The sequence below is a fragment of the Eupeodes corollae genome, chromosome 1 (genome assembly GCF_945859685.1).
Source record: "Eupeodes corollae chromosome 1, idEupCoro1.1, whole genome shotgun sequence".
NCBI lineage: Eukaryota > Metazoa > Arthropoda > Insecta > Diptera > Syrphidae > Eupeodes > Eupeodes corollae.
The window spans coordinates 127,501,325-127,528,555 of record NC_079147.1 but is presented as its reverse complement, the minus strand read 5'-3'; the positions used below and the strand labels follow the sequence as shown (position 1 = coordinate 127,528,555).

General features: G+C 35.2%; 1 protein-coding gene across 10 annotated transcripts in view; it reads left to right on the top strand.

The window, feature by feature from the left end:
• Positions 1-27,231, top strand: part of LOC129952570 (protein doublesex) — a 298,820-nt gene that overhangs the window by 175,071 nt on the left and 96,518 nt on the right. The window contains exon 4 of one of the 10 annotated variants that reach the window (XM_056065277.1): positions 21,224-21,810. The exons of the other annotated variants lie outside the window; for them this stretch is intronic. The gene's annotated coding sequence lies outside the window, so the exon portion shown is untranslated. The remainder of the gene's footprint in view (positions 1-21,223; positions 21,811-27,231) is intronic. 10 annotated transcript variants of the gene reach the window in all.

Below are 27,231 nucleotides of genomic sequence, written 5' to 3'. Positions count from 1 at the left end.
CCCAAAAAGATCTGGTAGATATAGAAATCTGGAAATTCCTATCGAATTGTAGTTGGGGGATGGTGTAGTCTGTGTGCTTTGGAATTGATTCTAAGTACCTTAGAATTACGGAGTGGCCAATGTTGTTGTAAGTCCACTGCGACGAAGCATTGAGGCGAATAGCAGAGCTTGCAGCTATTTGTTTACTAAATATGTCAAGAGGTGTAAGGTAGAGCAAGGTGTCCAGTGCCGCAGACGGGGTCCTGCGAAGCGATCCGCTTATACATAGGCAGGCTGAACGTTGAACTTTATTTAACTTATCCCTGTTTATACCTTTCTCTAAAGCAGTCCACCATACTGCTACACCGTACGTTAAAATCGGTCTGATTACCGATGTGTATAGCCAATGCGTGATTCTGGGTTGTAAACCCCATTTATTACCAATAGCTTTTTTGCAAGAAAAGAGAGCTACAGTAGCTTTTTTGACTCTTTCCTGTACGTTGCGTTTCCAATTTAGTTTTTTGTCTAAGACAAGACCTAGGTATTTGGCCTCGTCTGAGAATTTTAATTGAATTCTTTTAATGTAAGGAGGGTTGACAAATGGAATTTTCTATCTCCTCGAAAATAAGACCAGATCGGTTTTGTGTGGGTTAACACCCAGTCCACACCGATCAGCCCAGAGTATTAGTCTGTCCAAGGCATTTTGTAAGAGTTCTTTTAGGATATTAAGATGCTTTCCTGAAACTGCTATAGCAACGCAAGATCACACGCCAACTGGATAACAAACGAATGGAAGTAAATACATGGTGTGGAGTGAGGAAACAAAAATAAATAGGATCGGCCAAGATGGTGCACGTTACGTCCGAAGGCCAAAACGAACAGCGTTCCACCCTAAATACGTTTTGCCAATAATTAAGCATAGAGGGGGCTTGCTTAACGTGTGGGGTTGTTTCTCGTGCATCCGATAGAGCATCTTAGGGCAGATGTTAAAAGAGCTGTTGCTCTCAAAAATAACTCTAACAATGATGTTCCTTCGAAGGTATTAAAAATAATAATAAGCTGCTTGGAAGGCTATACCCGTAGAGCAGTGCAGGCGGCTTATTTCATCAATGGAACGAAGATGTCGGGAAGTTTTAAACCAAAAAGGTTTCGCAAGGTTTTTCAAAAAAAAATACAGATACTGCTTTAAAAGTGAATTCAATTTGTGTTTCTAATTAGTTGTCCACAGCTGTACAAGTGTACAGTGTACATGCTTGAGAGTTTATTAATAATAAGTAAAAGGTGCTGGTATACGATTTGGTAAAATTCGGGAATGGAATTAAAGGGCTCTCAAGACAATTGAGTGGGTGTTTTTTTTTGCCATAGCAGTTTGAAAAAAAGGTGAAAAAACGCTAGAGACTTGAATTAAACTTTATATAACAAACTGTAATGTGATACCAAACAGGTATTTTTTTTGGAAAAATTCGCTTTAACAGTTTTTTTTAAAAATCGAAAAAACTGAAAAAAAAATTGTCACCTAAAAAATTTTAAGACTAAAATATGATTTCATCTCCAAAACAGTTTTGAGCAACGAAGAATAATGTTTTTGACCTTGATAAAATTTTGAGAAAAATCGAATTGACAGTTTTTTTATAAAAAAATAAAAATCAAAAAAAAAAACATTACTCAAAATTGGTAAAAAGTGAATATCGATTCAAATATCTTTTCAAAAACTTGAAATTTGGACTTCAATCTTATTTTATCTTATAAGAAATATTGTTTTTAACATTCAGTAAAATTTTGAAAAAAATCGAAATGATATTTTTCTTACAAAAAATAAAAACCTAAACAAAAATTAAAAAAAGTTGGTAAAAATTGATTTTTGACTCAAATATCTTTTCAAAACTTTGAGATATTAGCTTTAATTTACTTTTATCTTTCAAAAAATATTGTTGTCAGCATTCAGTAACATTTTAAAAAATACCGAATTGACAGTTTTTTTTACAAAAAATTAAAAACCAAAAAAATTAACAAAAGTTGGTAAAAAATGATTTTGACTCAAATATCTTTTCAAAAATTTGAGATAATAGCTTCTTATTAAATTTTACTTATAAGAAATATTGTTTTCAACATTAGGACAAAGTTTGAGAAAAATCGAATTGACAGTTTTTTTTACAAAAAATAAAAACCTGAACAAAAATGTATAAAAGTTTTTAAAAATTGATTTTCGACTCAAATATCTTTTTAAAAATTGTAACTATTGGCTTCAAACTAATTTTATCTTATAAAAAATATTGTTTTCAACATGCAGTAAAATTTTGAAAAAAATCAAATTGATAGTTTTTGTACAAAAAATTAAAAACATAAAAAAATTAACAAAAGATGGTAAAAATTGATTTTCGACTCAATAATCTTTTCAAAAATTTGAAATATTGGCTTCAAACTAATTTTATCTTATAAGAAATATTGTTTTCAACATTCGATAAAATTTTTAAAAAAATCGAATTGAAAATTTTTTTTGACAAAAAATAAAACTCTTAAAAAAAACAATACTATAACTTGGTAAAAATTTACTTTCGACTCAAATAGCTTTTCAAAAATTAAAAATATTGGGTTCAAACTTATTTTATTTCACAGAAAATATTGTTTTCGATATTCAGTATTTTTTATATAAAAATCCAACAGTCCGTTTTTTCATAAAAAATAAAATATACATAAAATAGTACGCAAATTTGGTAAAAATTGATACGAGTACATATAGACAAACTTTTAAGCAAGACAAATCGACATCCCACCCTCTTTTTTATGTGAAAAAGGAGCTTGCTAGCGAACTTGCTTGACCCTGCTCTACAAGAATATAGTGAGCAATGCATTTTCGTGGGTTAGCGTGGCTTTTAGCAATTATTCTGATTTTTGATGCCAAATGATGCGGGAAAGAAAATTGCAAAGGCGTTGGAGTTTAGGCGGATTATTCAAATGTTTAATAGGGGGTAGTTTTTGTTTGGAACCTTCTTTAAGAATGAAAGAAAAGTGACTTAAGAAAGTGCATTTTAATGTCTATTATTTTTCAATATTTTTTGTATGTACACATATTTTATTGTTATAACTATTAAAATAATTCCAATAGTGCGGTGTTAAAATGTCAATAGTTCTTAAAGTTTTTTTATTTCTATTCAAACAATTTAATCAAAAATATTGCTGACGTTTTAGGCGATCACATTTCTGATAGAATCCATAGCCAGAGCTTTTAGCTTTGTCTGACATAGATTTAAAGTCCCAATTATCTATTGTTATTACTTTAATAAAAGAAAATCATGAAACATTTGCTGTATTTATCGATGTAAGCTCAGGGCAGAATATTACCTAAAAATGAAAAAATTGGAACTATAGGTGTCAAGATGTTCAAATCTTTCTGTAATTGATTGAATGGCTTGCTCAAGTATTTTGAAAGAAAAATCTACTTTAAATCTTTGTTTCGGGTCTAATATACATAGTTTCAGGGCATTTTGCGATGATGAAGCTTCAGGAAACATATTTGGTATTTTTAGGAAACTAGCAATACGCTCGGTTAATAGAACATCCTCATTAAATTTTTCATCGGAACGCATTAAAATCAAACTGTTTTTTTTTTTGTATTTTCTAAAATTTGTATGCCAGTTGACCGATTAACGGACGGACTTTGCAAATATTTACTTATTTTATTTATATTTTCTAAAATATCAAACCAAATTAGCAGGGGGCAAATAAACGTAAAATTAAAAATTTTATTTTCTAACGATTCTGCAATGTTTTATCCCTCTAGATTTTTTATTTCAGATATTTCTTCTTTATTTGTTTTTAAAGGCCTCAATGCTTCTAACCTGCCCTCCCATCTAGTCTCACAAAGGGGTTTCAAAGTAAGACTTTTAATTTGTTTCTTATAAATATCCCACCTCGTTGTGGAATTAGAAAAAAAGTTATACAAACATTGAATTGTATCGAAAAATTTAACTGCATATAATGAGCAGCATCATTAACCACTAACTTTAAAAAATGCGACCAACACGGAACAAAAAATTGTCTTTGTTCCAGGGTTCGAATTCGATTCTCAACACCCGCTTTTTTTCCTTTCATATTCGAACCATTATCATAACTTTGGCCTCGACAGTTAGGTTAGGTTATAGTGGCTGTCCAAGATGGAACGGACACACTTAGGCCAGTTGAATGGCCCATTGTGATACCACATGAATCTTGAGGCTTCCTCCTAAGCTCAATGGAACCAGTTAAGGTCTCTTACGAAACGTGAGAGGCTGATTATCCCGATATGATTTAGATCGTTTAGATCGTTAAAGAAGAATTCTCCTAGGTAATTCTTGCGTTTTCGAGCTAGAGCAGGGCATGTGCAGAGAAGATGAAGAACCGTTTCTTTCTCTTCCTCGTCATTACAGCTTCTGCAAAAGTCATTTGAGAATACGCCTAGTCTCATGGCGTGCTTTCCTATTAGACAGTGTCCGGTTATGACACCTATTATCGAGCTTATATGCAATCTGCTTAGAGAGAGCAAGCACCTTGAACGTTTTAAATCCAGTGTTGGCCAGATGTTTTTTGTGGCTTGACACGTGGTGATGTTGGTCCACCTGGTGCCTGCCCTCCTCACAGCGTCTTGCATTAGTAGCAGTTTACAAGTAGCGATTGGTATGCCAGTACTTGCCAAACGTGGTAGGATGGGTTGTACTGTACCGTTCCTGGCGAGTTCATCTGCCTTACAGTTACCTGGAATGTCTCTATGGCCCGGCACCCAGCAAAGGTGAATATTAAACTGTTGCGCCATCTCCATTAGAGATGATCGACAGTTATGGACTGTTATAGAGTTTGTAGAGACTGAGTCCAGAGATTTGATAGAGGCCTGGCTGTCGGAGAAAATTCGGATATCAGATGTTGATATCACTTTTTCTTTGAGCCAAGACAAGACTTCCTTAATCGCCAAAAGTTCCGCCTGGAACACGCTACAATGATTGGGAAGGCGGAATGAGAGACTTAATTTCAGTCGTTCAGAGTACACACCACCACCAACCCCTTCTTTGGTCTTTGAGCCATCTGTGTAAAAGTGGCTTGACTCATCCTCTAAGAATGTCCTATCCTCCCAAAAAGATCTGGTAGATATAGAAATCTGGAAATTCCTATCGAATTGTAGTTGGGGGATGGTGTAGTCTGTGTGCTTTGGAATTGATTCTAAGTACCTTAGAATTACGGAGTGGCCAATGTTGTTGTAAGTCCACTGCGACGAAGCATTGAGGCGAATAGCAGAGCTTGCAGCTATTTGTTTACTAAATATGTCAAGAGGTGTAAGGTAGAGCAAGGTGTCCAGTGCCGCAGACGGGGTCCTGCGAAGCGATCCGCTTATACATAGGCAGGCTGAACGTTGAACTTTATTTAACTTATCCCTGTTTATACCTTTCTCTAAAGCAGTCCACCATACTGCTACACCGTACGTTAAAATCGGTCTGATTACCGATGTGTATAGCCAATGCGTGATTCTGGGTTGTAAACCCCATTTATTACCAATAGCTTTTTTGCAAGAAAAGAGAGCTACAGTAGCTTTTTTGACTCTTTCCTGTACGTTGCGTTTCCAATTTAGTTTTTTGTCTAAGACAAGACCTAGGTATTTGGCCTCGTCTGAGAATTTTAATTGAATTCTTTTAATGTAAGGAGGGTTGACAAATGGAATTTTCTATCTCCTCGAAAATAAGACCAGATCGGTTTTGTGTGGGTTAACACCCAGTCCACACCGATCAGCCCAGAGTATTAGTCTGTCCAAGGCATTTTGTAAGAGTTCTTTTAGGATATTAAGATGCTTTCCTGAAACTGCTATAGCAACGCAAGATCACACGCCAACTGGATAACAAACGAATGGAAGTAAATACATGGTGTGGAGTGAGGAAACAAAAATAAATAGGATCGGCCAAGATGGTGCACGTTACGTCCGAAGGCCAAAACGAACAGCGTTCCACCCTAAATACGTTTTGCCAATAATTAAGCATAGAGGGGGCTTGCTTAACGTGTGGGGTTGTTTCTCGTGCATCCGATAGAGCATCTTAGGGCAGATGTTAAAAGAGCTGTTGCTCTCAAAAATAACTCTAACAATGATGTTCCTTCGAAGGTATTAAAAATAATAATAAGCTGCTTGGAAGGCTATACCCGTAGAGCAGTGCAGGCGGCTTATTTCATCAATGGAACGAAGATGTCGGGAAGTTTTAAACCAAAAAGGTTTCGCAAGGTTTTTCAAAAAAAAATACAGATACTGCTTTAAAAGTGAATTCAATTTGTGTTTCTAATTAGTTGTCCACAGCTGTACAAGTGTACAGTGTACATGCTTGAGAGTTTATTAATAATAAGTAAAAGGTGCTGGTATACGATTTGGTAAAATTCGGGAATGGAATTAAAGGGCTCTCAAGACAATTGAGTGGGTGTTTTTTTTTGCCATAGCAGTTTGAAAAAAAGGTGAAAAAACGCTAGAGACTTGAATTAAACTTTATATAACAAACTGTAATGTGATACCAAACAGGTATTTTTTTTGGAAAAATTCGCTTTAACAGTTTTTTTTAAAAATCGAAAAAACTGAAAAAAAAATTGTCACCTAAAAAATTTTAAGACTAAAATATGATTTCATCTCCAAAACAGTTTTGAGCAACGAAGAATAATGTTTTTGACCTTGATAAAATTTTGAGAAAAATCGAATTGACAGTTTTTTTATAAAAAAATAAAAATCAAAAAAAAAAACATTACTCAAAATTGGTAAAAAGTGAATATCGATTCAAATATCTTTTCAAAAACTTGAAATTTGGACTTCAATCTTATTTTATCTTATAAGAAATATTGTTTTTAACATTCAGTAAAATTTTGAAAAAAATCGAAATGATATTTTTCTTACAAAAAATAAAAACCTAAACAAAAATTAAAAAAAGTTGGTAAAAATTGATTTTTGACTCAAATATCTTTTCAAAACTTTGAGATATTAGCTTTAATTTACTTTTATCTTTCAAAAAATATTGTTGTCAGCATTCAGTAACATTTTAAAAAATACCGAATTGACAGTTTTTTTTACAAAAAATTAAAAACCAAAAAAATTAACAAAAGTTGGTAAAAAATGATTTTGACTCAAATATCTTTTCAAAAATTTGAGATAATAGCTTCTTATTAAATTTTACTTATAAGAAATATTGTTTTCAACATTAGGACAAAGTTTGAGAAAAATCGAATTGACAGTTTTTTTTACAAAAAATAAAAACCTGAACAAAAATGTATAAAAGTTTTTAAAAATTGATTTTCGACTCAAATATCTTTTTAAAAATTGTAACTATTGGCTTCAAACTAATTTTATCTTATAAAAAATATTGTTTTCAACATGCAGTAAAATTTTGAAAAAAATCAAATTGATAGTTTTTGTACAAAAAATTAAAAACATAAAAAAATTAACAAAAGATGGTAAAAATTGATTTTCGACTCAATAATCTTTTCAAAAATTTGAAATATTGGCTTCAAACTAATTTTATCTTATAAGAAATATTGTTTTCAACATTCGATAAAATTTTTAAAAAAATCGAATTGAAAATTTTTTTTGACAAAAAATAAAACTCTTAAAAAAAACAATACTATAACTTGGTAAAAATTTACTTTCGACTCAAATAGCTTTTCAAAAATTAAAAATATTGGGTTCAAACTTATTTTATTTCACAGAAAATATTGTTTTCGATATTCAGTATTTTTTATATAAAAATCCAACAGTCCGTTTTTTCATAAAAAATAAAATATACATAAAATAGTACGCAAATTTGGTAAAAATTGATACGAGTACATATAGACAAACTTTTAAGCAAGACAAATCGACATCCCACCCTCTTTTTTATGTGAAAAAGGAGCTTGCTAGCGAACTTGCTTGACCCTGCTCTACAAGAATATAGTGAGCAATGCATTTTCGTGGGTTAGCGTGGCTTTTAGCAATTATTCTGATTTTTGATGCCAAATGATGCGGGAAAGAAAATTGCAAAGGCGTTGGAGTTTAGGCGGATTATTCAAATGTTTAATAGGGGGTAGTTTTTGTTTGGAACCTTCTTTAAGAATGAAAGAAAAGTGACTTAAGAAAGTGCATTTTAATGTCTATTATTTTTCAATATTTTTTGTATGTACACATATTTTATTGTTATAACTATTAAAATAATTCCAATAGTGCGGTGTTAAAATGTCAATAGTTCTTAAAGTTTTTTTATTTCTATTCAAACAATTTAATCAAAAATATTGCTGACGTTTTAGGCGATCACATTTCTGATAGAATCCATAGCCAGAGCTTTTAGCTTTGTCTGACATAGATTTAAAGTCCCAATTATCTATTGTTATTACTTTAATAAAAGAAAATCATGAAACATTTGCTGTATTTATCGATGTAAGCTCAGGGCAGAATATTACCTAAAAATGAAAAAATTGGAACTATAGGTGTCAAGATGTTCAAATCTTTCTGTAATTGATTGAATGGCTTGCTCAAGTATTTTGAAAGAAAAATCTACTTTAAATCTTTGTTTCGGGTCTAATATACATAGTTTCAGGGCATTTTGCGATGATGAAGCTTCAGGAAACATATTTGGTATTTTTAGGAAACTAGCAATACGCTCGGTTAATAGAACATCCTCATTAAATTTTTCATCGGAACGCATTAAAATCAAACTGTTTTTTTTTTTGTATTTTCTAAAATTTGTATGCCAGTTGACCGATTAACGGACGGACTTTGCAAATATTTACTTATTTTATTTATATTTTCTAAAATATCAAACCAAATTAGCAGGGGGCAAATAAACGTAAAATTAAAAATTTTATTTTCTAACGATTCTGCAATGTTTTATCCCTCTAGATTTTTTATTTCAGATATTTCTTCTTTATTTGTTTTTAAAGGCCTCAATGCTTCTAACCTGCCCTCCCATCTAGTCTCACAAAGGGGTTTCAAAGTAAGACTTTTAATTTGTTTCTTATAAATATCCCACCTCGTTGTGGAATTAGAAAAAAAGTTATACAAACATTGAATTGTATCGAAAAATTTAACTGCATATAATGAGCAGCATCATTAACCACTAACTTTAAAAAATGCGACCAACACGGAACAAAAAATTGTCTTTGTTCCAGGGTTCGAATTCGATTCTCAACACCCGCTTTTTTTCCTTTCATATTCGAACCATTATCATAACTTTGGCCTCGACAGTTAGGTTAGGTTATAGTGGATGTCCAAGATGGAACGGACACACTTAGGCCAGTTGAATGGCCCATTGTGATACTACATGAATCTTGAGGCTTCCTCCTAAGCTCAATGGAACCAGTTAAGGTCTCTTACGAAACGTGAGAGGCTGATTATCCCGATATGATTTAGATCGTTAAAGAAGAATTCTCCTAGGTAATTCTTGCGTTTTCGAGCTAGAGCAGGGCATGTGCAGAGAAGATGAAGAACCGTTTCTTCCTCTTCCTCGTCATTACAGCTTCTGCAAAAGTCATTTGAGAATACGCCTAGTCTCATGGCGTGCTTTCCTATTAGACAGTGTCCGGTTATGACACCTATTATCGAGCTTATATGCAATCTGCTTAGAGAGAGCAAGCACCTTGAACGTTTTAAATCCAGTGTTGGCCAGATGTTTTTTGTGGCTTGACACGTGGTGATGTTGGTCCACCTGGTGCCTGCCCTCCTCACAGCGTCTTGCATTAGTAGCAGTTTACAAGTAGCGATTGGTATGCCAGTACTTGCCAAACGTGGTAGGATGGGTTGTACTGTACCGTTCCTGGCGAGTTCATCTGCCTTACAGTTACCTGGAATGTCTCTATGGCCCGGCACCCAGCAAAGGTGAATATTAAACTGTTGCGCCATCTCCATTAGAGATGATCGACAGTTATGGACTGTTATAGAGTTTGTAGAGACTGAGTCCAGAGATTTGATAGAGGCCTGGCTGTCGGAGAAAATTCGGATATCAGATGTTGATATCACGTTTTCTTTGAGCCAAGACAAGACTTCCTTAATCGCCAAAAGTTCCGCCTGGAACACGCTACAATGATTGGGAAGGCGGAATGAGAGCCTTAATTTCAGTCGTTCAGAGTACACACCACCACCAACCCCTTCTTTGGTCTTTGAGCCATCTGTGTAAAAGTGGCTTGACTCATCCTCTAAGAATGTCCTATCCTCCCAAAAAGATCTGGTAGATATAGAAATCTGGAAATTCCTATCGAATTGTAGTTGGGGGATGGTGTAGTCTGTGTGCTTTGGAATTGATTCTAAGTACCTTAGAATTACGGAGTGGCCAATGTTGTTGTAAGTCCACTGCGACGAAGCATTGAGGCGAATAGCAGAGCTTGCAGCTATTTGTTTACTAAATATGTCAAGAGGTGTAAGGTAGAGCAAGGTGTCCAGTGCCGCAGACGGGGTCCTGCGAAGCGATCCGCTTATACATAGGCAGGCTGAACGTTGAACTTTATTTAACTTATCCCTGTTTATACCTTTCTCTAAAGCAGTCCACCATACTGCTACACCGTACGTTAAAATCGGTCTGATTACCGATGTGTATAGCCAATGCGTGATTCTGGGTTGTAAACCCCATTTATTACCAATAGCTTTTTTGCAAGAAAAGAGAGCTACAGTAGCTTTTTTGACTCTTTCCTGTACGTTGCGTTTCCAATTTAGTTTGTCTAAGACAAGACCTAGGTATTTGGCCTCGTCTGAGGATTTTAATTGAATTCTTTTAATGTAAGGAGGGTTGACAAATGGAATTTTCTATCTCCTCGAAAATAAGACCAGATCGGTTTTGTGTGGGTTAACACCCAGTCCACACCGATCAGCCCAGAGTATTAGTCTGTCCAAGGCATTTTGTAAGAGTTCTTTTAGGATATTAAGATGCTTTCCTGAAACTGCTATAGCAACGTCGTCCGCATAGGCTATCACTCTGAAACCCTCCGCATCCAGACTAGTAAGGATTTCATTCACCACTAGGTTCCAGAGGAGAGGGGATAGAACACCACCTTGCGGTGTCCCTCTACTAACGAATCGTCTGCTAGAAGAGTTGCCCAGTTTTGAATAATTTATTCTGCTAGTAAGCATTAAATGAATTAACTCCCGAATCGAACTCTCTACATTTAGAGATGTCAGTGCAGAAGTGATTGCAGATGTGTCCACGTTGTTAAAGGCACCTTCGATGTCAAGGAAAGCAACCATAGTGAACTCTTTATGATGGAGGGAATATTCGATGGTGCGTACTAAAGTGTGTAACGCTGTTTCCACCGATTTACACTTACAGTAGGCATGTTGAGACGAAGACAGAAGTCTTGTATCGATACGTGCCCTTAAATGGATATCAATCAATCTTTCCAGGGTCTTAAGAAGGAATGATGATAGGCTTATAGGTCGTAAATCTTTAGGATTAACTTGGGAGCATTTACCTGCTTTAGGTATAAAAACAACTTTAACTTCTCTCCATGCCGAGGGAACATGGACCAGGTAAAGACAGTATGTAAAAATTGCCTCAAGGATTGGTGCAATTATATCAGAAGCCTTTTGTAATTCTGCTGGTATTATTCCATCTGGTCCTGCAGCTTTAAATGGTTTGAAGCTGTTGAGAGCCCATTGTAGCTTATTAGACCTTGTGGATATGTTGTATTTGAACTTGAACGTGCAAAGCTGTTGCAAGTTTCGGTAAGAGAACTACCAGGAAAGTGAGTGTCCAATAGTAGGTTCAGCGATTCATTACTTGAATTAGTCCAGGAGCCGTCTGCATTTTTCAAGCAGCTTGGCATAGCTGGATTAGTTGAAAGAATTTTCCGTAACCTAGAGGCTTCAGAAGTTTCTTCTATCATGCCACAGAAGGATCGCCAAGAAGATCGCTTGGATTTCCTTAGTGCCTTCTTGTAGATTCTTAGGGATTCTTTGTAGGAGTCCCAATGAGAGGCTAGTCTTGCAGCTTTGGCCCGGTTAAAAAGTTTCCTGCATTCCTTCCTGAGCGAGTCAAGCTCTGAGGCCCACCATTGTGGTTTCCTCTTTCCTCTTATGTGTATAAGTGGACAAGCAATTTCTGGCGATCTGTTCATAGCTGAGGTAAGGTCATTGACTTTGTTGTCAAGTCCAGGTTCTAGTAAACTCTGTAATGAGTTCCTGTATAAAGCCCAGTCAGTTTTCCGATAGTTTCGAAAAGTCAATGGACTCGGGTTATCATCCACATCTATATTGAACTGGATATATCTATGATCAGAGAACGAGTGTTCTTTGGATACTTTCCAGTCCAAGATCATATGGTGTATACTATCTGAGACAAGAGTTATGTCTAAGACTTCTTGTCGAGTTTTAGTTATGAAGGTTGGTTCATTACCAACATTACTTACTAAGAGGTTAGTACCAAGAATATAATCAAAAAGAGACTCACCTCTGTGGTTGATATTCGTACTGCCCCATACAGTATGATGAGCGTTAGCATCGCTCCCAATAATTAGGCGGATCCTTTGCCTTTCCGCTTCAGCGACGACTTTCTCCAGGGTTTTTCCAGGGAGAGGGCCAAGGTGGTCATGCCCAAGATACGCCGATACCAGCCAGAAACTTCCTTTGGTTGTTTCTAGCCTAGCTACGGTGGTATCTTTGTCACTGAAACGATGGAGTAAAAATACATTAATGCTACGTTTCACTAGTATGCAAGATCTAGGTTCACCTTTATCTTTCACACAAAGTGTGTAGTATCCAGGAGTCCTGAGTCCTCGAACAACGGATCCTGCAATCCATGGCTCTTGGATCAGGACAATATCTTCCCGTTAGTCGCCAGACGGAGAAGAAGTGAGGCCGAGGCCTTTATGGAGTGTTGGAGATTAATCTGTTTATTAGTTCACCTTCGGTAGTTTTTGGAGGCCCGCTTTCCGCGTTAACCTCATCTTTTTTATATATTCGAATTTTAATGGTTTCGAAACCATAGTTTATGGAGCCCTCGTTTAGGGCTAGAGGAGCCAAAGATTCTTTATTGAGTACCACAATGGCGCTCCTATAAAGACCCTTCACTTCCTCTAGCTTGGCTATTTTCCAGTTATGCGTCGGAAGGGACGGGTTACACACTTTGACCATCTCGAGAATGTCCTCGATACCAGCAGGTTCAATCGGTATCCAGATACGGGCTCTAGGTCTGCTGGAAATGTCTTCCACAGCGACAACCTCGAGCTTCGCACCTGGCCAAACTTCACCTAACAGGCTGACAGCAAGCTTGTAAAGGTCACAAGATCTCTGGTCGCCACAAACTATGAGTTTGACATGGCCTTGATGCCAACCCCCATCGCCTATGGAAGGAAGTGGTCCTGGAAGCTCTCGCAAAATGCTCAAAAAGCCACCCGAGAGCTTAACCTTGACCAACTGCCAACGATCAGCCGATATTGTGCCATCATCATCGCTCCTGTCAATGACCGCAACCACGACTTTGCCCTTCGCGACGTCACTGAAACTGGATTTTTTCCTGATGGGATTGAGGGGGGTGCTCGTGTTATGCACCCGAGGCCGTTTTGGTGTCGATGCGGCCCCCTCAAGAGATCTTTCTCTTTTGGACGTAGAGTCCTTATTGGATCTAGTTGTAGCAATTATGCTTTTGGCCCATTCGACGCAAGCGGTTTGCTGCGGTGTCTTTTCAGTTACTTATTAAAATTCCGTGTAATTCAATTTCAATAAATTCCCTTCAAAAATCTTAAGAAATGCTTATTCACTGTAAAAGTTTTCTGATTCTTATGTACAAACCTAACGACAAAAGTCACTTGATCTACGCGACTTTTAGCGGTTGTAGAGTCTACAATAAATAAGAAATATTTGGCTTTTTTTAGGCATTGAAACAATTTTATTGCTAATGGCTGTGGAAAAAATACTTATGATTTCATTTTGTTTGTTTTTGCTTAAATACTAATTTTGGGTTTCTTGATTCGTAGTTCTCCTCATGTGCTCTCCTAAAACCAAATCCAATGATTTGTTGTATAAAATTACCATTGTTCAGCTCAAGAAATTTATTTGACTGAGAACCGAGAAATTTTACAACACTGAATAGTCTTTGTAAAACCGCCCTCCAATGCTTTGTTTCAGCTTCCATTGAACTTTCAAATATTGTGTCGATTTCTGTACCTGATGTCAAACCTTTTTCCAAAAAACTTCCATGATTTAAAATTTTCGAAGTGGATAAACTTACCTTGTGACTTTTAAATTTTTTTTTTCAGATAAAAAATAACAAAAAATAAACACAATCCTTTGATTTCGCATAAATCTACCAAGCCCTCGGAATTACCATGCGATTGGATAAAATTCATTAATAACTGGAAATTGAAAACTTTCTTTTCTTTGTTTTTGGTAACTGATGATTCTGAACTTGCATTAGACCATTTAAAACTATTTTTTTAATAAGCTCATCAAATAAATTAGCCCATTTATTGGGGTCATCAAAAAATTCATCCATTAAAAATACCTCTTCTCCTGGCTTCACTGAATTTCCTACTTGCACCTCATCGATATTATTTCCTGCCTGCACCTCATCAATAGTATTATCTAGAATACTTACATTTTCCCAATCTGCTTGTTCCTCGCTGCGTTTTAAAAATGTTGAGATATTTCTACATTGTTTTTTATTTTCGGCCTCAGCAAGCCTTCTCGTTTTTTTAAATTCTTCCCCCGAAGGCTTTTTCGTATCCATATTGGAAACACGAATTATAGGTACCTAAACTCCTTCACAAAATACATCACTTCTATTAACTATTTAACTATTAGCTACATATTTATTATAAATTAACCAACATATAGAAAAAACAATTGCAACAATCTGCATTCCGTACCAGACTAGATAAACATTGAAAGTAGCCGTTACAACAGTTAATAACTTTCAAAAAAAACTACTGTAGCAAAGACACCTATATGTATCTAATATCCAAATATTTAACCCTGTTGATACAAGAGAAAAAATCTCAACCCAAAAAATGTCCATGCCACAGTTACGTCAGACGTCAACACCTAACATTAACCCATTACTTCCCTTACATCCCCTTACCTAACGGTACTCAATTCCATAACGGTATCCCACTCCATTTGTTTTTGCTTAACTTGCAAAACGTGCCCATTCCTTTCCCATGCAGAACACAGCTTAGAGATGAATAATAATTGTAAGTCAGTCTCAATCCAACAATCTACATATCTGCAGCCTCGCTTTGGACAGCGGCCTTAGTTTTAGAAAATAATAAAATCAATGTTAGTATAAGTTTTAAATAAAAATGAACAAATAAATAAATACAAACAAAATAAAAACAATTATGTTTTTTTCTTTTAAGATGAACTCAATTACCACGATATAATTGGCGCAGTCGGTAAACGGACGAAAAATTGTTTATTCAATTAAGAATAAACATTATCGAAACGATTTTTATTTGTCAGCCTATTTACAGCATTTTGAAATTTTAAATTTTAAGAAACAGAATTTTGAGCTACAGTATTTTGTACAAACAGTATTTTGCAAAAGTATTTTGAGATAAAGTATTTTAAATACGGTATTATGATCCATACAGGATTTCGAACCCAACCCCGAAAAAGTCTATATTCGATTAAGAATAAAACAAAAAATGCATATTTCGTAAATGTTCGTGTAAGAATTACAACGAAAAAGTGTATATTCGATTAAGATAAAACAAAAAATTATATTTCGTAAATGTTCGATGAAGAAATAAAAACGAAAACATTTAAATTTCAATAAAGAGTGAATATATTGACAAAGAAAGTGTAACATTTTTTATAAAAAAAGTTCGTGGTCAAGAATAAACCTGTAATAAAAAAAACTATCAAAATTAATAACAGAGGGAATATAATCTTCGATAACATAATAGCACAGATAAGAAACTATACAGATGTCTCATCCCCATCGAAGATAATGTTTCATATTTTTTCCACTTCACAGTATGCCTGTTCAAAGATATGTGTCTAACTATAAAAAATTCTAAAGTTGTTTTTTCTCTCAATTGAATGTCCATAGAGACAAAGAAGAACAAAAGCGGTTGTTTTGGTTTCGACGTTCTTTTGGTCCTGATGTTACCATATTTCAGTTGTTATTGTTCAAGCGATGTAGGTATTTTATGCTATTTATTATTGAATATGAAAAAAAGAGGCTGGGATGCGACCCACACTGATAACTTCCCATCCCGTCTGTCGATTTGTCTTGCTTAAAAGTTTGTCTATATGTTTTTTTACCAAATTTTGCGCACTATTTTTTGTAGATTTTATTTTTTAATTCCTGAATATTGAAAACAATATTTTCTGTGAAATAAAATAAGTTTGAAGCCAATATTTTTAATTTTTGAAAAGCCGAAAGTAAATTTTTGCCAAGTTTTAGTATTGTTTTTTTTTTAGAGTTTTATTTTTTGTAAAAAATTGTCAATTCGAATTTTTTAAAAATTTTACCAAATGTTGAAAACAATATTTCTTATAAGATAAAATTAGTTTGAAGCCAATTTTTCAAATTTTTGAAGAGATATTTGAGTCGAAAATCAATTTTTACCAACTTTAATACATTTTTTTTTTAGGTTTTTATTTAAAAAAAAAAAACTGTCAATTCGATTTTTCTCCAAAATTGTCCTAACGCTGAAAACAATATTTTTTATAAGAAAAAATTATTAAGACCCTATTATCTAAAAGTTTTTGAAAGATATTTGAGTCGAAAATCGTTTTTTACGAACTTTTGTTAATTTTTTTTTCGGTTTTTAAATTTTTTTACAAAAACTATCAAATTGATTTTTTTCAAACTTTAACTGAATGTTGACAACAAGATTTTTTGAAAGATAAAAGTTAATTAAAGCCAAAATCTCAAAGTTTTGAAAAGATATTTGATTCGAAAATCAATTTTTACCAACTTTTATACATTTTTTTTAGGTTTTTATTTTTTGTAATAAAAACTGTCAATTCAATTTTTCTCAAAATTTTATCAGATGTTAACAACATTATTCTTCGTTGCACACAATTGTTTAAGAGATGAAATCATATTTCAGTCGTAAAATTTTGGAGGTGACAAATTTTTTTTTTCAATTTTATTGATATATAAAAAAAACGTTATATTGATTTTTTTCAAAAAATATACCTGCTTGGTATCACATTACAATATATTATATAAAATTTAATTCAAGTCTCTAGCGTTTTTGGTTCGTAAGATATTTAGGGTTAACCAAAATTTTCACCTTTTTTCAAACTGCTATGGTGAAAAAACACCCACGCAATTTTCTTGAGAGCCCTTTCTGCATCTTTCTGCCTTATTATCTGTATAACAAAATTTATTTGAAGTCGATATCTCTTCTGGTTCTTGAGCTATGGACGACGAAAAAAACGTCGCGAACGTACGGACGCACGGACGTATGGACGTACTGACGTACAAACGTAAGTACACACGCACGCACAGACATCTTTCTAAAAATCTATTATTTCGACTCTACTGACCTTGAAACGTCGAGAAATGTCAAAATTTCAATTTGACAAATCGGACCCATTACAATAACTTCCTATGGGAAGTTTATAGAAACCAAAGTTATAAATTTCTTCATGTTATATTTTGCTTTGTCAAATAAAACAATATGCACATGTTGAAAATACATTTAAGAAATAAAGAAAAGATAAGTTAGTTGCAAGACATTTCAAAAATAATTTGTATGGATTCCTATGGTAGCACTGATGCAAATGTACGTGCGCCGCCGTCGGTGCGCGTATGAGGTTTAGTTTTGGTTGCCTTCCTTATTTTGATTTTTTTGTCATACATACATATATATTGAACCCATGTGTGTAGTGTATTTACAAATATTATGACAAAGAAGTGAATTTAAGTTTCGGTCTTTTTGTTACTTTGTTATTGTTGTCCTAGAAAAACGTATGTTGCGCATTTTGTGAACTTAAACAGGTGTAGGTACTCATGTTAATAATTTTGATACCATTCTAAAAAGATGCTCAGATGTGAAAAAATTGTATTAGTGTTAACCTGTTTTCTGTGGAAATAGATGTATCGAAAAGTTAAATTAATATATTTTGAAAGAAGTTTGGTTTCTCTAAAATAAATATTGTCTTAAAATGTTACAAAACATTAACAACAATATTTCTATGGGATGAAACAACTTTAAAGTCAATAACTTTCTTTATTCAATTTAATTTATAAATTCAATTAGGTTAATAATTTTTAAAATTTTTTTTGCTTTAGGTTTTTAGTTTTCTGCTATATTTCTTTTTGTGTTGTTTTTGAAATCCGATTAAAAATAGTATAAATTGTAAGTACATAGACAATACATTTTCAGCATAATTAGTAGGTAAAAATATACTAATAATGTTTTGAAAAAGAACAAAATGTGCAACTGTACATTGTCAATTAAAAAAAAAGGAAACTCCTCAAATGAAGCTGTTTGCTTTCCCTAAAAAAGGTAAAGAAAAATATAATGCATTGCTAGCTTTAGCAGAAGATCCTCGAGAACATGTAAATAGCCTTAAAAAGCCTTTAATATGCAACAATCATTATGAGAATAGCTTCATTGGGAAAAATAAATTAAAACTATATGCTTATCCATTACTATATCTAAAAAATAAGGAAATCTTTTCGATTTCGCAGTGTATATTTTTGCGTTCAAGCGCCGGTTATAATTTTTTGAGAAATCAATTACAATTTCACTTGACTCATCCATCTTCTTTGCATACCTATATGGATAAGTATTAAAGGCCTTTCTCCAGGCTTAAACAAAAACGTTTTAGAGGAGATAGAACAAATTACCTCAAATTTGTCAACGATAGAAAAAGAAGTGGTTCTAATTTTGATGAAATGAGCCTTCAGACAAGTTTAACCTACAATAAATACAAAGATGTAATAGAAGGTTTTGTAGATTATGGCAAAAACCAGCCTGCGTTTTTATGATACGTAGTTTATTCGGCAACTTTAAACAAGTCATTTGCCCAAGTAATATCCCTTGGCAACAACTTGAGGTTAAAGTGCATAACTGTTTGGATATATGCGAAGAATTAAAATTAAATGTACGAGCTATTTTCTGCGATCGAAGTTTGTTAAGTATATTATGTTAAGATGAAAAAACTTTATTTACAAAAAAATGAGTGGTTTGTACGATATTCCTCATTTTTTAAAAAGCATAAGGAATAATTTATTGAAATATAATTTGGCCAAGTTGGAAAATAATTGAATATGTGTATGTACAATTCTTAAAGACTAAATGCTACAAAAATGTCTCCAAAATTAACACCGGCACATATTGGCCCAACAGAATTTCAAAAAATGAATGTAAAGTTGGCGGCACATGTTCGAAGTAGATCTGTAGCTTGTGAAATTGAAGCTTATAGGTCTTAATAAATTTCCCATAAATACACCGCAATTTGCAAAACCAAGAACAAATTTAATAAATAAAATAAACCTGCTTTTCGACCTTTTAGATAGAAAATCAGCTATTAAAAAAATTACCAAAAAACTTATATTCATAAGAGAAACGACAACATTAAATTTAACCAAAATCCCTTAGAAAATTTATAAAGGTATGCAGGCTATTGCCTTTTTAAATCGATGAAAAAATAAATAGTATATGTGAAAACGGCATTCAATATATGTGAAAAGATAAGCTTCAGTTTTGATTTAACAGAAATATTAATTAAATTGAGAGAATACGAAACCTCAAAAGAAAATACGGTTTTTTCTAAGTTTGTAGTTTTCACGTACAAAAATTTACAACTTTCTTCAAAAAAACACCATTTACATATGTATATCGATATTAAAAGAAAATATTGTAAGAGAATGTATAAACTCAACAAACAGACAATATCCAAGCTGGTTCGATGATTCCAATGAATGTTATGCACATACAATTGACATCATACATTTTTAATAAAAGTCTTACTTTGGAAAAATTGTAAATGGCTAAAATAAAAAAAATAGCTCAAACAAAAACAAGAAAACATTATAAGCATAACCAATATACATATATAATTAAAGAAATGTACAATTCAGCGGGTGGTAGGTGGGTGGTGTCGATATTCTGCCACGTCCCCGTTCGTGACCCCTGGAAATTATTTAAGCAAATTAGCTTTGCTTTATAAAAGATCAATAATAAAATAATAATAATTATAAATACTTACGATATTTTATTTTTATTTGTCAAGGCCAAAAATTGTCTCTTAAACTTTTTATAAAACAACTTTTGCATAAATAGACTAAGAGCCGTGATATATTAAACACAAAAAACTTCTAAATAAAAATTAACAGACCTATTTTAACATCCCAATTTACTATTTAAAAAAAAACCTACAGAAAACTACTTAAAACCTGTAAAAATAGTTTCTACTAAAGCATCTTGAAAACAGAGAAATATATTGACTTCAAACTTATTTAATTCGATACAAAAAATATTGAAAATATCGTTTAAAATAAAAAGTTAAACAAACGGTAATTTTTGCCTTTAATTTAAACCTAAAAAAAAACATGAAATTGATTCTTAAACTGAAATATCAATTGAAGGAGAAAAAAAAATTGTTTTGATCTCGTATAAATTTTTGTTATTAACAATTTTTATTTTACAGAAAACTAAAAACCTAAAGCAAAAAAAAAATTAAAAATTATTAATCTAATTGAATTTATAAATTAAATTGAATAAAGAAAGATATTGACTTTAAGGTTGTTTCATCCCATAGAAATATTGTTGTTAATGTTTTGTAACATTTTAAGACAATATTTATTTTAGAGAAACCAAACTTCTTTCAAAATATATTAATTTAACTTTTCGATACATCTATTTCCACAGAAAACAGCTTAACACTAATACAATTTTTTCAACTAAAAAACATAAATTTTTAAAAATTTAAACGGGCATCAATAGTAAGTTATCGGGGTGGCTCACACCCGAGCATAAAAAATATTTTCATGCGTACCTACACCTGTTTAAGTTCACAAAATGCCCAATATACGTTTTGCTAGGACAACAATAACCAAGCAACAAAAAGACCGAAACTTAAACTTACTTCTTTGTCATATATATCTATGAATACATGTTTATACACACATGGGTTTAATAAATGTATGAAAAAAAAAGGAAGGCGGCGCACGTTCATTTGCATCAGTGTTACCATAGGAATCCATACAAATTGTTTTTGAAATGTCTTGCAACTAACTTATCTTTTATACATATTGTTTTATTTGACAAAGTACAATATAACATGAAAAAATTAATAACTTTGGTTTTTATTTTCATATTCAATAATAAATAGCATAAAATACCTACATCGCTTGAACAATAACAACTGAAAAATGGTAACATCAGGACCAAAGGATCGTCGAAACCAAAACAACAGTTTCTGTTCTTCTTGTCTCTATGGACATTCAATTGAGAGAAAAAACAACTTTAGAATTTTGTATAGTTGGACACATAGCTTTGAACGGGCATACTGGCAAGCCAATATATGAAATCAAACAGCTTTTTGTGCTTGGCGATCAACCGACAGAAAGCGTTTTGTCTAGCTGCACTGGCAGAAAGCGTTCAACACAGAATAACAGGCCGTCCAGTATAAAAGCGCGATTCGAAAAGGAAATAAGATTCCTGGAGACATTTAAGGGCGAAAAAGTAACATTTCCTTCATTCGTAAGCTCTGTCAGTAAAATACTCAGTGACCATCAAGAGGAAGAACGATAAGCAGTTTTTGAAGTCATATATAATACCAAAATCCAAGTACCAGCGAAGAACTTGATTTACAACAACCCACCAACAACATGGAATGAATGCCTGGAAAAGCTGCGAAAACATTTTTGACCAAAGAGGGACGAGATGACGATAACAAAAGACATTGGATTACTCAATGTAAGTTCAATTTTTGATTTAGACAAAAAACTTATTCAAAATATCTCGGAATATTAAACAATTTGCGAAAACGGTCCTACAATGACTACTTACTTACGCTTTTTTCATGGTCCATGCTTCTGCACCGTATAGCAGGACGGGGATGATAAGGGTCTTATATAGCAACACTTTGGTCCCTCGAGAGAGGACTTTACCACTCAATTGCTTTCTTAGTCCAAAGAAACAGCGGTTAGCAAGAGTTATTCTGCGTGTGATCTCAGCGCTGGTGTTGTTTTCTGTATTTACAGCGGATCCTAGGTAGACGAAGTCCTTGACTACCTCATAGTTACGTCTGTCGATTGTGACGTTTTGACCAAGACGTCGGTGTTGTATGTCCTTTCTTGACGACAGCAAGTACTTTGTTTTGCCCTCATTAACCGTTAAACCCATTTTTGCCGCCTCTGCCTCAATACTCACAAAAGCCCCATTGACATGACGCTGAGTTCTTCCGATTATGTCAATGTCATCAGCATATGCCAGTAATTGGACAGACTTTTAAAAGGTAGTGCCTCTAGTGTTGACGTGTGAGCTCTGCATTATTCTTTCAAGCAAGATGTTAAAAAAATCGCATGACAGTGCATCACCTTGTCTAAAGCCTTTTTTGACATCAAAAGGTTCTGTAAAGTTGTTTTCAACCTTTATGGAGCAGCGTGAATTCTCCATGGTCATCCTGCACAAACGGACGAGTTTGGCAGGGATGCCAAAACTAGACATGGCTCTATACAGCTCGTCCCTGTAGATGCTGTCATATGCGGCCTTGAAATCGATGAAAAGATGGTGGGTGTCGATTTGGTGTTCTTGAGTTTTTTCCAGGGTCTGCCGTAATGTGAATATTTGATCAACTGTGGACTTTCCTGGTCTAAAACCACACCGATAAGGACCTATCAGGTTGTTGACTATGGGCTTTAGACGTTCACATATTACGGCAGAGAAGATTTTATAGGCGATGTTAAGTAGACTGATTCCTCTATAGTTGGTGCAGTTAAGAGGGCCTCCTTTTTCAGGATCGGGCAAACAATACTGAGGTTCCATTCATCGGGCATGCTTTCTTCCGACTTTATCTTACAGATAGGTTGGTGCTTGCTCCTAACCAACTTATCTCCAGCTGCTTTAAAGAGCTCGGCATTCAAGCCATCCGCTCCAGCGGCTTTATTAGACTTCAGCTTAGATATGGTCAGAAGGACAGGACTGTTGGCTTTCCTCGTCTATGTTAAATGGATCATCCGGCCTTACAGCTGAATTCAGTTCGTTGTCGCCGTTAAACAGTCTGCAGAAGTGGTCAAAAAATATCCTCAGCATTGACTGCGGTTCCACTATGATGTTTCCACTGTGAATTTCGTTTCACCTGTTCATAAATCTTTCGAACTTTATTACTGCTTTTATACCTCTCAACATGTTCGACCGCACGCTTCTCATGCCCTCTCTTTTTCCTTCTGAGAAGTCGGCGTTCGTCTCGCTTCTTCTTCTCATAGAGCTTATGAACAGGTCTTGCACTTTTATGCAGCGCCGCTATGCGTGATTGTTGTTGGCTGCATTTGCCTGCCGACATGCCTCATCAAACCAGGTGTTCCTTGTCGGTGGCTGTTGGAAACTCAGCACATAAGAGGCGACTTTTCTGATTGCATTTTGGCAATATTGCCACTAGTTTTCGATACATTGTGTTGGCGGCAGAGAACTTCGAGAGAGGTTACTTGTAACTCGGTTCGAAAATGATTTGACAATCTTGTACCTTCTCCCAGCACTTCCCTGTTTTGCCTGGGGTCTCTAAATCACAAGTTCTACCCTGGCCACAACGAGGTAGTGGTCCGAGTCGATGTTAGCTCCTCGGAAAGTTCGTACATCCATGATGCTGGAAGCGTGTCTGGCGTCGATCGCAATGTGGTCAATCTGGTTTACGGTAGATTGATCTGGAGAAGTGCAAGTTCTTTTGTGAATGTTGAGGTGTGGAAAACGCGTTCTGGCTACTATGACGTTTCGCCCCGCAGCAAATCTATGAGCCTGAATCCGTTGACGGAAGTGTTGTCGTCCACCAAAGATGTCTTCCCTTCCTAGCTTGGCATTAAAATCGCCCAGGACTATTTTAATATCGTAGCTCATTTGTTTTGTTGCGCTCGAAGAACATATCTTTTGAACAGCGCTGTTGGTTTTCGTGGTGACTGCTAACCATAGTAAATATAGCAGTTTTTCATCCTCTTTTTCCCCGGCCCATCCCATCGTATTTCCTGGATGGCAGTGATGTCTGCTTTATAGCGGTCTAGGGACTCGGCTAATTCCTCGGCCGCACGTGGTCTGTTAAGGGACCTAACATTCCACGTGCATATCCGGAGTTCGTTGTCCTTAATTCGTTTGCGTTGGCTGTCAACAGTAAATCCGTCCGTATCCGAAGCTTGTTGGTGCTTCGCAATATGAAAGCTTTTACGTGGCCAGAAAGTCACCCCGAGGCCACAATCCCAAACCTGGAGGGACAGATCCTAAGTATAACTCCAAGGATGGGGACCCGGATAAAACCGCTCCTTAATGAATGGGCTCCGAATAAGTCGAAAAAGCCCAATAAGGTGTTTACTTAGTAGTTAAACCTTACTGGAACTGTAGACGCCATCGTTGATTCCATCTCGGGAGTACCTCCGCTCCCGTTTGTTTGCTGCTCCCAACAACTTTCCACTGGGGTTGGAACCCAATCTCCAGTTGAGGTACTAGGCACAAATGAGAACAAGCCAATTAAATGACGAAGAAGGAAATGGAATCAATCGGTCTTCTACCAAGAAGGGACTGACCCCACTTTTACAAATGCGATAAAGCATGAAATAAAAATGATATATACGATACGATATATACAAAAAGCTACCGATATCCTGAAGTGCATAGGAGTGAAGTTAGAACTCAAATTAATGAGATGCTGCGTCAAGTCATTATACGGCCGAGCAGTTCACCTTAGTTCCAAAAAAGGACGATGCATCTTAAATAAAAAATGGAGACTCGATTATAGGAAACTTAACGATGTCTCCATCGATGACAAATTTTCGATTCCAAATATAGAAATTATATTTGACAAATTATTAAGCTCACTATATTTCACAACCCTCGATCCGGCCAAAGGGTGTCTTGTCTACTTACACATCATCATATTTTCGACAAGGCTTGAAGAACTGAAAGACTCAAAGAAGTAAACCTGAAAATCCAATTATATTAAAGTGAATTTCTCAAAAGAGAAACAGAATTCTTGGGCCACATAGTAACACTAGTGGAATTAAACCTAACCCAAACAAAAAAGAAGCTATTCAAAATTATACACTACCCAAAAACCTGAAACAAATTCGAGCATTTCTAGGAATCACAGGCTATTACCGTAAGCTCATAAAAGATTATGGAAAAGTAGCCAAGCTATTGACATCATGCCTTGCAAAAGGTGCTAAAATTGACATAAAGGACAAAGGTTATATCGAAAGCTTTGAAACCTTAAAAACGTTAATTACTACCTCACCTATCTTTATTTATCCGAATTAAAAAAAAATTACTGTGACAACAGATGCGTCAAATTACTATACTATAGGTGGTGTTCTTAGCCAAGAAAACCATCCAATCTGTTACTTTAGCAGTACACTCAACCAACATAAACAAAGTATCCTACTATAGAGAAAGAACTTCTAGCAATGAAATACTTCAGACCATACCTTTTTGGCAAAAAGTTCACGGTGCGAACCGACCCCTTGTTTGTCAAAGTTTGCTTAAAGAACCAAACGCAAAACTACAAAGGTGGAAAATTAAATGACTTCAACATTGCATATGGCAAAATGAAAGACAATCATGTTTCTGATGGTTTGTCAAGGATAGAAGGCTACCATAATCAAAACGTATCACACCATTCTGAAAACAATGAACCACAATAACCTTTTAAGAAGTCCTATGCTTCCTGCATTAAGCATTGAAAACCAGTGGCAAAATTGCCTTGGAGCCATCAGAGATGCCGCCTCTGAAGTGCTAGGTTTCACACGGCCACCACAGCGACACCCCTGGTTTGACGACGAATGCCGGCAAGCGCACGCAGCGAAACAAGAGGCATACAAAACGGCGCTGCACAAAAGGACTAGAGCTGCTCGTAAGCTCTACGAGCAGAATTGGAGAGAGGAACACCGGCTTCTTAGATAGAAAAAAAGAGCATGAGAGGCGCGTGATCGAGGAGATAGAGGGATGTCACAACAGGAATGAGGTTCGTAAATTTCATCAAAGGTAAAAAAAACCTCCATAGGGTGCCAGCCACGAACCGAAGCCTGTAAAGACGATCAGGGAAACATCGTAGTAGAACCGCAGTCGATGCTGAGAATATGGAAAATCACTTCTCCAAATTATATAACGGTGATGACGAACCGAATTCCGCTGTAAGGGAGATAGAACAACTCAACCTCGGCGACGCAGATCAACAATTCCACCTACCCGATCTTGGCGAAGTGAAACTTAAACTTAAGTCAAACAAAGCTGCTGGAGCTGACGGCATCGCCACCAAACTATTAAAGGCAGCAGGCGATAACTTGGTAGGGAGGATGCACCAACTCATCTGCAAAATATGGTCGGAAGAAAGCATGCCCGATGAGTGGAATCTCAGCATAGTGTGCCCGATACATAAGAAAGGAGACCCTCTTAACTGCGCCAACTACAGAGGCATCAGTCTCCTTAGCATTGCGTATAAGATCCTCTCTGCCGTATTATGTGAACGTCTGAAGCCATTCGTCAACAACCTGATTGGTCCTTATCAGTGTGGCTTCAGACCAGAAAAGTCCACTATCGACCAAATATTCACACTACGGCAGATCTTGGAAAAAACCCAGGAGCTTCAAATCGATACCCACCATCCCTTTATCGATTTTAAAGTCGCGTATGACAGCATCTATAGGGAAGAGCTCTACCGAACAATGTTTAGTTTTGGCATCCCTGTCAAACTTATCCGTTTGTGCAGAATGACGATGGAGAATGCACGCTGCTCTATAAAGGTCGGAAAAGATCTTACCGATGCATTTGATGTCAAAAAAGGTTTTAGACAGGGCGATGCACTGTCATGCGATTTCCTCAACATCGTTCTGGAAAGAATTGTGCAAAACTCAACCGTCAACACTAGAGGCACAATCTTTCAAAGGTCCATCCAATTACTCGGATACGCAGGTGATATTGACATAATCAAAGCGTGATGTCAGTGGAGCGTTTTTGAGCATTACGACGGAAGCGAAGAAGATGGGTTTAGTGGTCAATGAGGTCAAGACCAAGTATATGCTGTCATCAAAAAAGGACACTGAACGACGACGTATTGGACAAAACGTCACCATGGACAGCTATACCTTGGAGGTAGTTAGGGACTTTTTTACCTAGGCACCGCTATTAATGCAGACAACG